The 11,456-nt window shown below is 40.1% G+C and overlaps 1 long non-coding RNA gene across 1 annotated transcript; it reads right to left on the bottom strand.

Annotated features, from left to right (window-relative positions):
- Nucleotides 1-8,475: 8,475 nt before the first annotated feature.
- LOC306916906 lies at nt 8,476-10,516 on the bottom strand. Its single transcript, XR_013789048.1, has 3 exons — nt 10,378-10,516; nt 8,795-8,861; nt 8,476-8,677 (listed from the first exon to the last, which is right to left on the bottom strand). It is a non-coding gene; the product is annotated as an uncharacterized lncRNA (long non-coding RNA).
- Nucleotides 10,517-11,456: the final 940 nt, after the last annotated feature.

Genomic DNA, 11,456 nt, shown 5'->3' with positions numbered 1-11,456 from the left:
TGTACCCTTACACCAGGGCTCCACCGGGCGCGTCAGCGTCGCGTCTCCGTCACCGTCAGGGAATGTTCCCTTAATCAATGAAGCATAGAGTATATAAAAGGATAGAGACTGAACTGGCGCGAAGCTCCGCCCCCCAGCTATTCATGTCAGTGGAAGTTGCTCAGTGGCGTTTTGAAGCACCCGGAAGACTGCCGGAAGTCCCTCCTCCGGACCTCAACTTTGAGGTCCGGGGTGACGTATGCAACCCGATATATATATATACTCTATGATGCAACCGAGCGTTCAATGTTAAAGCCCAGCTGCACGGGGTTTCCCGGTCATGAATCCACGGGTCCGCCTGTAGTCCCTCCTCCTACCACTAGGACCCAGACCTTCAACGTTGAATAGCCTCACTGGCCCCTTGCAATGAAGGGTGGCTCCACTGCCCGCGTTGCGTTGCGTTGACGGAGACGCGACGCGTGCATTAAAATTGAACCGGTGCGTTTTTTGACGCACGCGACGGAGACGCAACGCGTCCGGTGGAGCCCTGGCGTTTAGGTCTCAACGAAAGCTCTACCTCCGGAGTAGGCTACTTTTGTGTGTGTGATGTGCTCTGTGTTCTCCAAAGTATTCGGTCACAAAACACAGAAGACTTCCCAACTCTATGCTACCTAGTAGATTCACCAGTGGCAGTAGCCTACGCGAGAAGCAAACGCAGCTGAATTGATTGATTGAAAAAATGTATTAACAGTTTGCAGAATTACAGTACATTTCAAGCACAAACTCAATACAAAGGCTGTTAACTGTGAGTGGACGACCCAATTAAGCATTACACTTGTTTACAACAGGGTCCACCATGTTCAATTCATCAAAACATTTAGAGACGTACAAATAGACAAAGAACAGAACAGGAATTCATCATAATGGAGGTAAAAAGGGAAAAGAAACATATACAGTGAGGGGAAAAGGGGGGGGGGGGGGCGGTGGGGGGGGATTCAGATTTTACGGGGGCCAGTTTCGAATTGCAGCCATAGGTGCCCTTTGAGAGCGGTTTTGAAGGAGTCAAGGGATTCGCATGTCTTAATGACTGTTGGTAGGGCGTTCCACATTTTGGTGGCATAGGAGCGAAAATAATTTAGACTAAATTCTTTTCGCTGTTGTGGCAGTCCGACACACACACACATACACACACAGATACCCTTTTTTAATTACATTTTTATTTAAAAAAAAATTAAGTTTATTTTTTTAGTTCTCTTTTTTGTTAAGTTTTCTTTTTTCCCCCTTTTTTTTAGGGGATGTGCTAACTAGGAGAATGGAAGAATGCAAACTGGTCCATTATCTTTCACAAGAACACTATTGTACGATACAACACTTGGTAATAGGTATACATTATATTGAAATACATTGTCAAAAACACATTTTATTTAGCAATTCATTTATTTACAGTATTGTGACTGATTCAGATTTGTATTGCGCATAACGGACCTACACTTACTGTGTTCCAAATGTTATCTATCAACATTCATAGGCAAATACAATGCTAAGATAAAGTATGGGACCACCTGGGGACCACTAGCTCCAAATAAATGTATTGATAAGGAGAAAAATCATTGGCTGATTAAAAAAAGAAAGAAAAAGGAGAGTATTAGTTCATGTTTTTCACAGTGCCTTAAGTAACAAAACATCATTTGAAATATCTTACAAAGTAGAAGATGCCACCTTGTGGCCAGGCCTCAAAACTACAACAGAAGTGTCCATAGAGACCCAAGCAGCTGAGCTAGTAGAAGTGCATTAACCACTTAATCCCCAGCATCCATATTCTGGGGGTAACATTAGCCAAAAGTAGGCGATCTAAAAGCTCACAGTCACAATGTGTCACGGCGCAACATGTTTGTAGATTGCATTTTTGTTTGATGAAGAGATTTGGTGTAGACAGAAAAAAAGCAGTCCTAGTACAGAGCCAACTCAGGTCCAGTTTACCAAGTCTAGAAGAGGGTTTAAGTGATTGTTGTATAAATACTGCTATGTAGTATTTAACACTGTATTATTGTGTGATTTCCGGTTAACAGGTAATTGGGGGTTGGACGGGGTGAGCTTGGACAGTTGAATAAAGCATGTTGTCTGTCTGTCTGAAGCTGTTTGAATAAAGCATGTTGTCTGTCTGTCTGAAGCTGTTTGAATAAAGCGTGTTGTTTGTCCGTGTGAAGGTGCTGTACGGCTCAATATCTGCTGGCATCTGCAAAGACAAAGAAAATGCTCATTAGGTCAGAACATCTGAGACCTCCGTTGAGACAAGGGTCAGACAACTGTGACTCAAACTCCTCCCTGATACAGTATGTATTAGGCTACTATCTTTTCTATAATGACAGTCTTTAAGTTTATGTACTCATATGTAGAGAGTAAAAGTGTACATAATGTATGTATTTACATGGGTTACATGCAAACAAAGGCTACACAACAAAAATATATCTACTAAAATGCAGGAAGTTACAATTCAGCATGAAGTAAACAGAGAGAGAGAGAGCCCCTCTCCACAAAGGCCTTTTTCTTATGAACAATGTGTCACTGCAAAAAAAAATATGATAATTCCAGAAAATCTGGAACCTTTCCTCATCCCCTGCAATGATCTGTCATGCATATACTGTATTTGCCCTGCTGAGGCATGAATAAAATAGCTGATACGCTTGAGCTGATTGTTCAGCTGCTGTATCTTCCCTATTGGGATAATATGGCAAAAAGTAGGCCTACCATCGCACACTGATCACTATTGAAGGAACTTGCCATGTAGTGAAACATGGATAAAACTTGGCCACCAAACACTGCTGTGGATGGTTTGATAGAATGTATCACTGATAGGAGACACTTGAGTTTATCCAGGCGTTAAGGAACCCATATGATAATGAATGTACATAATATAAAACAAAATAACGAAAATACATCGCATGGATGCAACTGGGACGTATCCTCAGTGATGTATCCCAAGGTCATCGGGGTTTCGGGTCTCGCGAACATCATACCCCTCACTCGGGTGACCCAGCCGGGGTGATCAAGTCCCGACTTACATCCCAGTAGCTACCCTCGATCAGACCCACTAGGGAAAGACCAGGGCCACACAATCCGTTGGAACCTCCCTGGAACTACTATGCCGGGACTGGACTGAGAGGTACTATTCTGGCATGGGGAGGGACTAGGCTCTGTGGGTTGACTCCTGTCCGGGCCCCTCCTACGTCTCACCAGGTCCACTCCTGCTCTCACCAGGAGTACAGCTAGGACCTGTGCGTTGCACCAGACTCCCAGCACCAGACACTTCATTCAGGAGTGGTGGATTCTTGAGCCGCAATGGTTCTGCAGGCTCCACCGCTGGGCAACGGCAGTACTGCAGGCTACACTTGCGGCTCGAATGGCCCTCCTAAAGGCCTCACCAAAGGTCTTTGGGCTTCCTCCTCACGGAGGATGCAGGCTGGGGCGCTAACCCATACTGCTCCCGGGGTGCCGTCTACATTCCGGCTGTCACCCGTCTCTCCGGTGGTCACCAGACTATACCTGGTTGTCACATAGTCTATTCCTATGAGTCACTATAAATATAGAACCTCAGAACGAAAATACATCGCTTGGATGCAACATCCATGCGATGTGCATATACAGCATATACACGCATAAAAGAGTTGGAAAGTTCTATGCATTACCACATTTTGGAGGCTCTGTGCTCTTTGTTTTCTGTTGGACAAAAGATCAAACAAGAATTAGTGAATCACAAATATCATCAGCACAGAGCATTTTGAAGCACACAGGTTTAATCTATTCCACAACCACAGCAGGAAGTGAAATATTACAGCAGTGCCAGTAAGCATGAGCGGTGTATCCTCTACGTCTCTGATGTCATCAAATTTCGCTTGATGTGTAACAGTTTCCATACATTTGTTTTTCATCTTAGTTTACCTTCAAACAATTTATGTTTCTTTTGCCGTTTTACTGAACTTGTTCCATGCTCCTGTTAATTGTGTGAAGCAGCCTTGAGCTTCAATAAGACACATTAAGATGACTATTTGTATTAAAATTAACTACCCACCATCTGAACCCTTACTCTGACTGACAAAATGAAATGAATTTAAATAGCTGATAAGACAGCTGGTACAGTATAAAGCTTGATGACAAAATAACAGCTTCTTTCTATCTTGTTTTGATTTTATGTTCTGTATGATGAGAAATATCTGCAAAAGCAATTAAGGCTCCAGATCAGATGAAAGTATTTAAGGGGCAGGGCTCATGCATGCAATGCTAATGAGGAAGTAGCCAGCAGACAATGAACGTCCTTTTCACATGGTTTATTTACCTCTCATGGACAAGCAACGGACACGTTTCGACCGGCTTCCTCTTGTGACGTTGTGGTCACAACGCTGAGGAAAGCCTGGTCAAAACGGTCTGTGAATAAACCATGTGAAAAGGACATTCATTGTGTTCTGCAGCATGAACAATATAATTGTATTTCAATATGGACTTTTGGAAATCACCTTAGAGAATATAGTAAATAGTCTAGTAGCCAGCCCATAGAGCCCCATTGTGAACCCGGACATGTTGAGTACACCAAGGTTTTATGTTATAAATGTTTAGTATGGGTCCCCAGCATGTAGAAACTGCCGGATGCTAACTTGCATATGTTGAGCAATTTTCATAATTGGCATAATATGTGACCATACCAATTACAACCTATATAAGGCAAAATATTCAAAATTTCATCATCAAAAACTAATACTTGGAATGGATTCAGCATCATGAAAACCCCCTAGTTTGACACATCACATGCTAGATAAATTTTGAATATTTTGCCTTCTATAGGTTGTTAATGGTATGGTCACATATTATGCCAATTATGAAAATTGCTCAACATAACATAAAACGTTGGTGTACTCAACATGTCCGGGTTAACTTTTTGGCTACTAGGCTAAAAAGGCAAATCAGAATGAAAAGCTGTTTACTTCATTCCTAGTACATTCCTAACATATAGAATATAAAACTCTCACTGATGGAGGATTTTCATAGCAAAGGTAACTGCAATTCCAATGATGATGACAGTGATGCTCATCAGTGGTATTAGAATGTACATGGGGGGAATAGTGGTCCCCACAGCCGTGGTTTCTTCCATGGTTTGCTCTCCTGTGACTGTGAAGTCTGTGAAGGAAAAGACATTTGTAAACCATTACCGTCAAGCCAAGGTGTCACAGTGATGAAGCAATATGAGCTAGGATCATAACAGATCAGCAGATGTTCAGTGAACATGTTCCATGTCAATAGTTTGCTCAGCTAAGCTGTAATTACTGCTACTATGGTTATGTTGGCCTTGTTAGTTGCAGTCTACAATGCACAGTGGGTACATGCTACTGTTAAACAAATATATAGCAATATTTATGAAGACCTATAAACCGGGTCATCATATCACCCTTGGAATTATATTATTTGATGCTAGTGCTTATTAAATATCACTTACATTATCTTACATGTAAAAAAAAACTCCCAGAAAAAAGTCAAAATTACTTACTGTTCACTAGTCTCACAGTAACGTTGAGTGATCCTCCATGGAATGTACACTCGCAGTTATAGCTTACACTATCTGCTGGTCTTAATTTTTTGAGTTGCAAAAACATTGTCTCATTTCGTTTTAGGAGGGTGATTCTGGAGTCACAAGAACTTTCACTGGCATTATCAAAGCTATACAGCAGTTCACATTCTTTTCCATTCCTTGCTGTTTTGACGGTACATTTTATCATCATGATGTAATCAACTGTATGATGGGCACAAATTGGAGTGACATCTGGTTCTTCACCAATGGTTTTCACAAAATACACTGCAAGTGAAAGACATTTTCTATAAAAAAAAGTCTATATATTAATCAGATATCATCACATTTTCTCCTTCTGATAACAAAGTCAGCTGAAATGAAAGTGCTCTGTAAAACCTACAACAGAATATCCATGCTAACTATAATGTCATAAAATATGAATACCAGTTGTTACTGTACCTTCTGTGGCAGTGCACAAACTCCACAACTGCAGGATAGAAACAAATCGCATTTTCCATGCAGACTTGCTGACCAAGGACAAACACAAATTCATGCACTATTCCTTCCTCTACTCTGAGATACACAAGAACAAGAACTAACATGTGAAACTTCACCCACGTCTCACATACAGTACCTAAGAAACACAGTGATAATATAATGAGGAAGTGCTTCAGTTTTTCCGTCATTGCTGGGAGGTCACATTTTGAGCTGAATAAAGCATTTTCCTTATGAACAAGAAGTAGCCCAAGTTTATCTGATCTTAGCCCCATATGGGACCCACAGTCTATGATGGGACCTCCACTCATACTGTAGATCTACAGTATGAGCGGAGGGACTGCACTGATAGGTCCCATATGGGGCTAATCTGATCTGAGAAGTTTAGTTCAGTACAAATTCTGAATCTTTTAAAACGTTCACAACGTTGTCTCTGACATATTGAGTTGTGGTTAGTTAAATTTCTTAGGGAAATGAAAATGTAGATTAACTCAAACAGCAATGCGGTTTATACAGTTAACCACTAAACCTATGCTGTACGTACTTGTCACACGACAAAGACGAAGTAGAAGGAAATAATAATAATCTACAAGCTCACAACAAGTCACATTGCGATGAGTGGGAAGGAATAGCACCAGAAATCTTCTCTCCCAAACGGTGTACAACCAGAGCCTATTGACCTTCCGTCTACACAAAACAAACATAGTAGAATGCTTTCCCCTTATATTCATATGCATTCATATTTTGTTACATTCCTATATCATATCTTGACAAATGATGCATATACTTCCATATGAGTAAAATATGCATCATTGATAACATACTGAGATTTTCATATATTGTGCTTAGTTTGTTCCACTATAATAAAACTTTATTTGTATAGCACCTTTCATGACATGAAATGCAGCTCAAAGTGCTTTACAGAGCAATAGAGGGAAAAAAAAGAAAGGGCATAAAACAACATTCAAATAATAGCAGTAATGCATACAGTGAGGACATGAATAAAGGTAGAGGGGGTTTTTGTGGGTGTTTTGTGTTGTGTTTGTACTTTTGTTTTCCTTCATGTCTTTTGCTCGTGTCTACAAGGCTGCATTATTCTTGCAGAGAGTTACAGCTAACTAAATGGTTCTGTACCTGTGTCTGACCGGGAGGTCATTTTATTATGTTTCCCACCCAGGTATGGCTGTACCTGATTCAGGGGGGGGGGCAATACAAACTTTACAACATATTCTTGTATGGCAAGTGACGATCTGTTTGAGAACATTGTAATGTAATGCAATATATAACCTTATTACCTTTATATATTTTTATTTTACTTTATTGTGTGTCTGTTTTGGTCCTGTATTTCAGTCTTTTTTATTTACTTATTTTTCTCAAGGTGTTCTTAATGTATTGTGTGCTTATGTGTAGTCTAGTGGGGTATATATGTGTGTTGCTATGTCTTGTTGTGTGTAAAAAAAACAATAAAAACAATTTAATAATAATGAATAACAACAAGGATTTTAAAAGCTCAACTAAAAGCAAGAGTGTAGAAGTAGGTCTTGAGATGTGCTTTAAAAATGTCTACAGAGGCTGCCTGTCGAAGGCACAGTGGGAGTTTGTTCCACGCCGCATGGCCCTTGAAGAGACTGCACACGCACTTAAACTGGCCCACTTTAGCACTGTAGTCACTTTAAAACAGTCCAGGTAATGCACCCTTTGTAATGTAGTACTTGCTACATTATGTGTATACGAAATGTTTGTTTTGATGACATGTATGTAATTTTGATATGTATTTATATGATGACAAGCAGCCTGCTTTTTTATATGTAATTCCAAGTCTTTATGTACTGTGATAACGTGTAACTTGTGGAAATTCAATAAAATACTTTAAAATGCAAAAAGCTGCTTCACTGTGTTTTTTAGTTGCCATTTTTAGGCACATCAAGCAGGCCAGCAGTGGAGGACCTGAGGGGGCGGTCTGGGACATAGCCTAACGTAGGCAGGCACTGGCAGTCATGTTGGTAAGAAGGTGCGAGAACATTGAGAGCTTTATAAACTAAAAATAATTTAAAATCAAGCCTACAAACAACCAATGCAGTGAAAGCTAAAACTGGAGTACTATGTTCTCTCATCTTAGTTTTAGTTAAAACTCTGGCTGCCGCATTTTGAACAAGTTGTAATGTGTCAGTTGTTGTTTTGCATCGTCCAACGACACATAGGCTCTGAATCGCGCAATTTTCTAAGGTGAAATTTTCAATTCAGAATACGCCCAAACAAGTTCTTATTGCACTGTTACATTACATTCTACAGTCAGGTTGCCTACTTGATTGATGAAGTCTACTTGATTCTTTCTGCTCACTAGAACCAATTATGATAACTTAATAAGACTCATGTCTTATCCACATTTAGCTTGAGAAAGTTCTCACTCATCCAGCATTTGATGCTGGACAGACAATGGTCTAAAGCACATGGATTGTGCGGAGCTACAAAAAGATATGATTGGTCTCTCCTTTCACACATTTCCTGGTCTTCGGAGCAGCCAATCATCATGGTTCTATTGGCAGGCTAATTCTAGGGAGAATGACGGGGACCTGACTGGACAGTCTGGTAGAGATCGTTGTCTGGGTGCTGGAGGGCAGTGTATGTGTCTTGGTCCTCTTGGTCCTATATGGAAATGCATGTTTAAATTGTTTACTTACAGTAATTACATGTGGATGACAAAGCGGATGGTGCAGACTAGCTTATGTTGTTGAAAAGTAGAGAGAAAAAAAAGGTTCATACACTGCTCACTGTATAATGAAGAGTTGCTGCTTTGATGGATGAGGCAGAGACATGTGAGTTTGTTCTTCTGTTTCATATAGAAAACAAGACAGAGTTAGCATGAAAGTACTTATTGGTTTTTCAATATGGGCTTTTGTAAATTATCTTAGAAATTAAAATAAAAGCTGCAATGATATTGTACTGCCATTATTCCTACTACTAAAATTTGCTCACTGATGGATGTTCTTTCTTTGCGAGGCTATCGAGTTTAAAACAGTTTCCAGTCATGATGATGAGCAGTTCTGATCATGAACTAGGAAGTGGTCTTACTGAGTGTAAAGGCCGGGGTGGGGGAACCACATACTCTGATAGGCCTATATTTCCAATATGTACAAAAGGAAGCTCACAATACTATTGTGATCTAGACTAGAGCAGTTGTTCTCAAACTGTGGGTCCCCGCATTGCCAAAATTGTCATTTGCCAATTTGTCAAATAATATAAGAAAGAGGCGAAAATGAGGCACTGCGAGCTTGTAGATCTGCTATTTTCACACTTTTCGCCTCTTTCTTATATTATTTGACGAAATTATTGGCAAATAATAATTAAAAAAAGAACTCTCATTGCCTCATGTTGAGAGGCGTTGAGAGCTTGTACATCTGCTATTATATATTCTTTTGTAGGGATGGGAAATATCGATTAATTCATTAATTGATGATAAATTATACGTTTTGATAACCTTATCGGTCGATTATATTAGTTGATATGCGGCGTTTGAAAAATAATATGAGAATCTTAATTTCCCTCAATGTCTAACCCAAAAATCTACATTTTGCTGATACAGAAAGAATACAAAAAGGCATATTATATTCCTTAGTCAAATATTTTTTGGACCATTTGAGATACAGGGCCAGGCAATGGCATCTTGTATGAGGAATATAATGAAATGAAACGTGCACTTGTCTTGCCTGTCACATCACCTGCAAAAGCAGAGACGTTTCTGTGGTTACCAAGGCGGGGAGTTACTTTTTTAAACCGGCCCACATGTGCATTCCTTGGCCATGCGCGTCGCAGACAGCTTTACATTCACAGGAAACCACCCAATGATAGAACCACTGTTAAGTTCAACTGAAGAATTCCGTAACGTCGATAAATCGATCACACACACACACACACACACACACACACACACACACACACACACACACACACACACACACACACACACACACACACACACACACACACACACACACAGTCACACACACACACACACACACACACACACACAATCTGTGGAACCGAGTCAAACTAAATTGAGTTCCTGAACTCCCACATTGCAAGTACTTATCTGGGTGGGGGGTTCCCAGTTCAAAGTTCTTTTTGGGGATCATGGCCTGAAAAGGTTGAGAACTTGGGATTGAGCTGGGGGAGCTAGGGATTTGTGGAGTGAGGCACTATACAGAATCAACTCTGTGCATGTGCCTCATGTGTAATTCAATTCAAAGTAGTCCACAGGATTATTCCTGCTGAACATGATAGAATACATACATTTATAATGCATAGTTCACTATCTAATGTTTTTTGCTGGAATATAGTACTCTCACCGATGGACGATTCTCCTGATAGCAAAGGTAACTGCAATTCCAATGATGATGACAGTGATGCTCATCAGTGGTATAAGGATGTACAACATGGTGATGGGGGAAGAATTGATATCGTCCACTGCATGCTCTCCAGTGACTGTGATAGAAAAGAGTAGACCATTACCGTCAAGCCAAGGTGTCACAGTGATAAACAGATCCATAATCCTGCTTCAGTTTTCATAATGTGGCATCAGTGGCAACATGTGTTAGGATCATAACAGACGATGTTCAGCAGATGTTCAGTCAGGGAACAAGTCAAAAGTTTGCTCAGGTGAGCTGTAATCACTGCTGCTATATCGTTATGTTGGCCTTGTTAGCTGCAGTCTAAAATGCACAGTGGGTACTATTAAACAAATATCACACCAATATTAAGACCTATAAACGGGGTCATCATTCATGGGCAATCCAAGACCCTTGGAATGATCCAAACCTTTCCCTTGTATTTTATGCAATGCTCTGGGATAAACATTAAATCTGTGATATCTTACAATGTAAAGACAAAAATTGAATGAATGTACAACATAAATTACCTGCCACTGTAGTCTGGGAAATACCAAAAAAGGACGTAATGTTCACAGTAACGTCGAGTTTGACAAAATGTGTTCCTCCATCGAATGCACACTCACAGTTATAGCTTCCATTATCTGCTGTTGTTAATTTGTTGAGGTGTAGAAACATTCTCTCATTCTGATTCAACAGTGTGATCCTGGAGTCACAAGAACTCTCAGTGCCAATCTCAATGCTATAACTCAGTTGACATTCTTCTCCTCCACTCCTTGTTGTGATCGTACATATTATACTTAAGATGACACCAAATGTTTCATTGGCACATATTGGAGTGACATCTGGTTCTTCACCAATGGTTTTAACAAGAAACACTGCAAACAATAGAACATGAGTCAATCTGTATACTATTAATCTTGTTAATATTTTTTTTCCCTGACAAAGTCCACCAAAATCTAATTTGCACTGGGAAATCTACCACAGATACTGTATGTATGTTAACAACAAATAACAAATCATCTGTGCAGTAAAACCGA

The sequence above is a fragment of the Electrona antarctica genome (assembly GCF_951216825.1).
Source record: "Electrona antarctica genome assembly, chromosome: 24".
NCBI classification, from domain to species: Eukaryota; Metazoa; Chordata; class Actinopteri; order Myctophiformes; family Myctophidae; genus Electrona; species Electrona antarctica.
This window is presented reverse-complemented; position numbering and strand designations above follow the sequence as displayed.